Here is an 8,100-nt window from a genome sequence, read left to right on the forward strand (position 1 = left end):
AAGAAGTGCGCCCGGCATCAATAGCCAATTTTCCAAAAGCCAGTGTCAAGAGGCGTGGGTACCCTTCAGAGGCTAGATTACAGCCTAAACTGACCACAGGCTGCAGACCACAAACCAGACCAGAGAGAGACATAGGGGGGTGGGGGGGCAGAGAGAGTGAGAGAGAAACAGAGAGAGAATGGGTGAGAGAGACAGGGAGAGGAATAACAGGATGAGACTATTTAGATGGAGAGAGACAGGGTCCATCCTCTGAGATGGAGCATTACTGAGCAGCAGGCCTCTCAGCTCAGCAGAATCCGCGTGGCGATTACGAGGCTTTTCCAGACCCCCTTTCTGAAAATGGCCAAGTTGGTGGAGCAGTGAAGAGTGGAGGTGCAGTAGGAGATCTTCATCCTGCAGGGCCAAGAGTCGCCAGACCAGCCAATCACACGGAGCCACAGCAGCGTTACCCAGCTGTCTTCAGTCTTCATCTAACCGCATCCACAAAGAGCCACAGTGAAGCCTCTTCATCAGTACAGCGTGAACAGAAATTTCCAACACAAAAACTGGCCCCAAAATCAGTCAAGAATAAAAAGGCCAAAAAAACGTTTTCACTTTTCAAAAAATTTTCAAAAGGTAAATATATTACAAAATTTATTGGAAAAGCTTTTCAATCTTACACTATACCGTACATGAGTGGTCTGCTTGGTGTACAGTGCACAAGCATTCTAGCAGATATGTACCGTGCACGAGAGTTCTGCCTGATGTGAATCGTGCACGAGAGTTCTGCCTGATGTGAATCGTGCACGAGCGTCCTGCCTGATGTGTACTGTGCACGAACGTCCTGCCTGATGTGTACCGTGCACGAACGTCCTGCCTGATGTGTACCGTGCACGAACGTCCTGCCTGATGTGTACCGTGCACGAACGTCCTGCCTGATGTGTATCGTGCACGAGCGTCTTGCCTGATGTGTATCGTGCACGAGCGTCCTGCCTGATGTGTACCGTGCACGAGCGTCCTGCCTGATGTGTATCGTGCACGAGAGCTCTGCCTGATGTGTATCGTGCACGAGCGTCCTGCCTGATGTGTATCGTGCACGAGCGTCCTGCCTGATGTGTATCGTGCACGAGCGTCCTGCCTGATGTGTATCGTGCACGAGCGTCCTGCCTTTCACTCACAGAGGAACAGTGAAACCCTAATGCTGCACTCAGCCCCAACTTCCTCCAGGCTATATTACATAAATCCACAAGCCTTTTCTGAAGCACAACTGCACAAACTCTGGAGACTCATCCATTATCACTACTATGATCAGTGAAGATCCATCTCAAACAGTACAATACAATACACTGCCTGTTTATGCATTCAGCAGTACTCAACATCGGCGTGCTATTCACTAATCTCTCAAGTGGAAAGCATTAGTTTGATGTTGTAGAACAGGACCCAAGTGCTGATCTCTGGGTGTGGCAGCCTTATTCCAGAGGAAGGGGCTCCACACTCCACTCCTGAAACCACGGGTCCAGGCAGCCTGCGACACACCAAAGTCTGGAAGTGGATATCCACGTCTCGTCTCTCGTCCTCCGTCTCTAACCTCACGAGTGTGTTCATCTTTCCAGCTGGGTCGGGGGCAGACGTGAGCCGGGCATTGTGGGGCGCGTGGCAGAGCCAGAAGGAAGCCGGCTCTCGAGGTTCTGCCTCTGATTGCAGTCGGGGAGAGACAGGCGTGGGTCCTTCTGGTCTGTTTAATCACGCTTCACCATAGAGGTAAATGCAGCGCTGCTACATAGTAATCAACTGCACACTGAGAGCTGTGTGGCCACTGGTGTAAAAGTCATAGTCGTCTCTCTCACCGCCGCTCCTCCACTGATCGCACTGATTTGAGAACATGACACTGACTAGGAGACGCTACTGACCAGCGTCTCGCTGAGAATGAGAGAGGTGATGAAGAGACTGTGAAGAAGAAAACAGGGAGGGAGAGAGAGAGAGAGAGAGAGAGAGAGGAGGGGGTGTTCAGGCAGTGTGCCACGCGGTGTCATCATCATGCCGTCCTCGTACGGTTCTAATCAACAAGCCGCATGCCTCCCAGCAGCTATCTAATCAAAGCGGAGCGTGTACGTCGGTGCCGTGCTCAAGGTGAGGCCAAACAGAGGCTCAACCCGAACGCAGTTTGTCAGATCAGAGGCTAGCGGAGAAGAAGGGACTCGTAAGTCCATCAGCGGCATTCATTTGCTGATAGGATTCCGACGCGTGCCGCTGCCAAAAAAATAATAATAACGATGATGATGATGGTGTTGGTGATTTGTGGGTGAAATGCACTGACGCTTTAGTGAAATGGGAAGGTGCAGATGTACCATAGTGGTCCAATCAAAGTTAAATTACAAACAGGAGCAGCGTGGAGAGCCATGCTGGACACCACCACACTCACTCTGTTATTTACCTTCCAGCGCCAATGAGGAACCGGGCCGTAATTGAATAATCAGGATGGAAGGTTTGCAACTGGAGCACATTTGCAACAAAACAGCATAATCAGAGCCCTTCACAGGAATGAGGGAACAGTGATGTGTAATGACACGCTAGCTGGATAAATATTCATCGAGAGAGTGAGAGTGGAAGGGGAGGAGTGAGAGAGAGAAAGAAAGAGAAAGTGGAAGGGGAAGAGAGAAAGAGAAGACAGGAAAATGAGAGAAAGAATGAGAAGAGAATGAAAAAGCGGTTTGTGTGCATATGAGTGATTGAGAGAGAGAGAGAGAGAGAGAATAAAACAGAAAGCAAAAGAGCGAGAAGAAAGAAAATGTTAAGACAGGATGATTCACTGGAGCTGAATAAAAAAACATTAATAACAAACAAACATTAATGACAATAACAATCAAACATTAATTACACCACTAGGACATTTACAGTAGGAGATCACAGAAAACATCAAATGATCAACATTAGTTTGTTATCACTGTAACTTGTGTGACCTAATGCCACTGTGATTCTGTAAAGCAGAGGGCCACACTGAGCCAAAAGGGGCCCCACACAAGGGGACACCCCTACACTCGTCACCAGGGGCCCCACACAAGGAGTCACCCCTACACTCGTCACCAGGGGCCCCACACAATGGGTCACCCCTACACTCGTCACCAGGGGCCCCACACAAGGGGTCACCCCTACACTCGTCACCAGGGGCCCCACACAAGGGGTCACCACTATACGTGCCACCAGGGGCCCCACACAAGGGGTCACCCCTACACTCGTCACCAGGGGCCCCACACAATGGGTCACCCCTACACTCGTCAACAGGGGCCCCACACAAGGGGTCACCACTATACGTGCCACCAGGGGCCCCACACAAGGGGTCACCCCTACACTCGTCAACAGGGGCCCCACACAAGGGGTCACCACTATACGTGCCACCAGGGGCCCCACACAAGGGGTCACCCCTACACTCGTCACCAGGGGCCCCACACAAGGGGTCACCCCTACACTCGTCACCAGGGGCCCCACACAAGGGGTCACCCCTACACTCGTCACCAGGGGCCCCACACAATGGGTCACCCCTACACTCGTCAACAGGGGCCCCACACAAGGGGTCACCACTATACGTGCCACCAGGGGCCCCACACAAGGGGTCACCCCTACACTCGTCAACAGGGGCCCCACACAAGGGGTCACCACTATACGTGCCACCAGGGGCCCCACACAAGGGGTCACCCCTACACTCGTCAACAGGGGCCCCACACAAGGGGTCACCACTATACGTGCCACCAGGGAGTTGCAGTATAACTAAAGTTTGAGGACAAAAGTACAAGAAGGTAGTTTAGATTGAAAGGAGGTCAATGAAGACCTGGCAGATTCATAGACTCTGTTCACGCTGTCCCATATTTACATGTCATGCTTGAACTGCACATCTCCTGTGAGAAGACATCAAACACTGCAAAAAAAAAAGAACATTATGAAGCTAAGCTAACTGTTGTTGGTCACAAACACACGTGAAATATGACCCAACACTGACCGCCTCATGGGCGTGTCCCAACACTGAACACCTCGTGGGCGTGTCCCAACACTGACCGCCTCGTGGGCGTGTCCCAACGCTCCCCTCTCACCTGGACCAATCCCAGCAACCCCGTGTTCGTCTCCCCGCACGCCTCGTCACTATTCTTGTATCTTTGAAGCAGAAAGCAGCAGCACGCAGTAGCATATTTATACATCTGATTTACTGAACGTGTTTTGGGCCCATTCATAACCAATATTCCCACAAGCGAATGGAGTTAGGATTCATCGATGTACAAACAATAATATAAGCGCGTGTGTCCCCGCCCAGCCGCCCGCGTGAACAGGGCTCAATAAAACACAATCCAGGTGTCCAGCGAGCTGTGCGGGTCTTCGGTGGAATTTTCCTCCGATTGTTCTTCAGTGGCTCCGTGTGAAGGGGGTCAGTAATGAGAGGCCATGACACTGATGGGGAGGAGTCGTCCGCTCGCTGACGGCTGAGGAATGAAGCGCCCGCGCTGGAGAGAAAATTCAATTTAGTCCCCTGCTCCCTGGGAGGACGGGGCCGAGGCGCTGAGCGATATTGAGTGGGCAGGGCCCGGGGTCTCGACAGACGCTTCATTGAAATGCATAGCCGGCAGGCAGGCAGCCATATTTCCCCCATCAGCAGGTGAGGCGGAGTGCAGGAGTTGACGCACGGTCGGGATTACAGCAGCACTAAACTATTGGGAGCTGCAGTCACGCCGACAGGGCTGGCGACGCCCGTCAACACGGCGCCACAAAGAGAACCGTCCCACCAGAAACGAGAGACGGGAAAAACGCTTCCGCCGCGCACACGCGAAGGGGGAAGACACGGGCGCACGCGCAGAACCGGGCCGGTGACACTACCCTCATTTGACATCAAGTGAGCTGAAATCTTATCAGCAGGGGTCCCTCGTAGGGATTGAGCGTCCGTGTTCAGAACTCCAGCAAAGGAATCATCATCATCATCATCATCTCTTCTCTCCTCTTTCTTTTATCCCCCTATTATGTCCATGAGAGCAGCCGCAGCTGGATAGATCAGCCCACAGGAGACAATCAGGAGCAGGACTATTGTGCATCAGCAAGGACACAAGCCCCCCCACCCCCCAAGGAGGACCGCACGCTCACAAAACATCTGGAACAAGCTGAAGCCTCAGACCAAAGGAGCAGAGCACTTCACCATAATGGGAGTATCCAATCAGAAGAGGCGCTGTCGAGTACAGAGTCCCACCCATCACAATCACATTAAGTGCCAGCGAGGCTCCGGCGGGTGGGGGTGGTGTTCCAAGCACAGAGGCGTTCTGATCTTCTTCCTTTCAGCTCACCTCATGTTTTCAGAGTTCATTTTCCTCCCGTTTGTCTTCATTGTAGAGATTTGCTTACACAGAGCCGACACTCCCATGATAGTCTAACACAGCTCTCATCCGGCGAAGCACAACTCCTGGAGGACTTCTAAAGGTCCACCATTAAGTTCCCACAATATCAAGACAGTTACTAAAGGCAGTTGAGCACAAAGCAGAGCTCACAGGCGAGCAGGTATGTTTTATACTCACTGGACTGTGTGTGTGCATTTTGTGTGCGTGTTTTGTGAGTTTCCTCTGTGTGTGTGTGTGTTTACATGTGCACTCACTGTTCAAGTCATCAGCTTCTGCAAACTCCAGAAAGTCTGCCCAGGCCTCTAAGCCCTGCAGATCTTATCCGCTGTTCATAAACCAAGTTTGAGCTTATGAGTATTGGCTCGGTCGCACCAATGAACAGGGAGCATTCAGACTCCTCGGGGGGTGGGGGGGGGGGGGACCGGCTCAGACGAAACGACTGCAGCAAATGTTTACATGTGCGGAGAGAGCGGGGGAAGCAGACAAAATGGGAGACGGGAGTGACTGACGCCAAAATTCTGAAAGCTTTGAACTGTGTGTGTGTACCTGGCCTACAGGAGGAGCTGTGGGCTTCCATTAGCAGGCCGAGACACCTCCTACATCCTCCACCACCTCCACCACCTCCACAACGCTCTTTATTCATCTCTCACTGCACCTCACCTCCCTCTCAGCCAATATCTGCCCATTACCTTCATTCTCTTTCACCCTCTTTGTGTGTGTGTGTGTGTATGTCCTTGTTTCTCCAGTATTCAGTGACGCAGACACATCCCCAAAGGGAAGCGTGTGCTAAGAAAATAGTTGAACGACTGCTGTCCATTAATTCCAACGCCACCGCAGTAAAAACGTCCGGCACTAAAGTGTCGCAAGGTTAATATATGCGCAGCGACCTTCAAAAGCACGGCTATCCAGATAGCGGCTAACAGCCACCATGCTGGGGCTGAAATATAGCAGTGTGGAGCCAGGCAGGCGAGTGCTAAATATTAATGAGATTTGAGTAATTTATGCTCGCCAAGGGAATACATGTCAGTCACAGTGAGGAAAAGTGTCAGCAAAGAAGCATATGTACGATCATCCACTTGTTAGAGTCAGCTAGAGAGGGGGGGGCTCACGCTCCCTCCCCCTTATAGCTGAGCATTAAAAACTGTGGAAAACAAATTCATCATCCCATTCCCAGGAAACAAAAACAGTCATAAATCAGGCAGAAAAATGAGGCACCTTATCTGCCTAACTTCACAGCTAAGGCAGACCGACTCCCCCCCCCCCGTCCCTGCGGACATCCTGCCCCAAGGCTGCGTTACCCGCCCCAGCCGTGCGGCACCGTGTACCCGCCATCAGCCCAAAATAAAAAGCTAACCGAGAAAGGCCTGAAACGGCCGTGGGTCCAACACACCATCCTCAGTCCACTGTCCACAGGAGAGAAGAGTCTCCACTCAGAGGTGACTCCACCAACCTGGACAGTAAAGTAGGTAAAAGCAATAAGGAGGAACACACACACACACACACACACACATTGCTATATATGATTTATAATGGTGGAACCCCACAGACGGCTCTCGAGGCGATGAGATGATAAAGCTGGACAGTGATTGGCTGAGGGCAAATGGCAGTTTACGCTTGGGAACCAATAGGACTATTTTATCCTCATGCCTCAGTGCATGTGATCAACACAGCCAAAAAAAAGGCACAATAGGAATGTTTTAAGATAAAATAAATAAACTAAAGAATACAGTATTAAATCAATAAAAACTAATTTACTTAGAAATCAATGAAAACATCAATGTTTTCAAGCTATCCAAACACAGGCAAAACAAACCTTTGAGATTAATGATATTAAACACCGTGCTAAAATCCTTAAAAAGTCACAAATGAGTTAAACATTTTCAGAAGGAATCCTTGAACTAAGAAGAGTAATTAGCAAGTTCGTGGTAAACCGTAAGTTAAATCACTCCATGAGGAGAGACCACCTCAGCATCAAAACACCCCAAGGGACAGCACAGCAATAAACACGTCCATCTCTCCCTGATGGGACGATTCTGTCCAGGGAGCAATGTATCTCTCAAGAATAAAATGACAGAGCAACTATGGCAAAGGAAGGTATTGAAGTTTAGCACGAGGAGACGTGACACAGGCGTCAAGGTTACACAGGAACGCCACGCTGCCATCTTCTCTGGTCGACGGAGGGTGGCTCACCATTCCGCCTGCTCTTTGACATCAGCTATGTGTGGAACCTCAGAAGGTTAATTTAATCGAGAATGGAGATTGTAAAGGGGTCAGATTGTGTGCTCACAGAGATATCAAACTTCAGTAGCTTTTAAAACTCTTCTTTCTAAGATTTATTTATTTTTGCTTGCTTGTTTTATGGACCACTAACATATGTGACCGCATGAGGGGAATGGGAAACAAAGACAACGTAGACTAGGTTACGTAATACACACCGAGGATCTGTGGGTAATAAGCCAGTAACACTTCATCCATTATTTTTAAGACCTCTCCATTTCACTTATTAAAGCAGTACATACATGTCTGACCACTACATCTTACATGTATTTTCTAAAGACCAGAGCAGGAAGGGTGAGATGTTACCAACACCAAAGTAGTGGGGTCGATTCCTATTGAGAACTCACACTGGAATATTGACAAACAGTGAAAATGTAAAATGAGAGGTTACATGATAAACAATTAAATTCAAACACTACTCCAAAAAAAGACAAATACACTGATTACACGGATTCTGAGTGATAATGTGGTCGCA

Source organism: Brachyhypopomus gauderio, unplaced genomic scaffold, assembly GCF_052324685.1.
Source record: "Brachyhypopomus gauderio isolate BG-103 unplaced genomic scaffold, BGAUD_0.2 sc539, whole genome shotgun sequence".
Classification (NCBI taxonomy): Eukaryota; Metazoa; Chordata; class Actinopteri; order Gymnotiformes; family Hypopomidae; genus Brachyhypopomus; species Brachyhypopomus gauderio.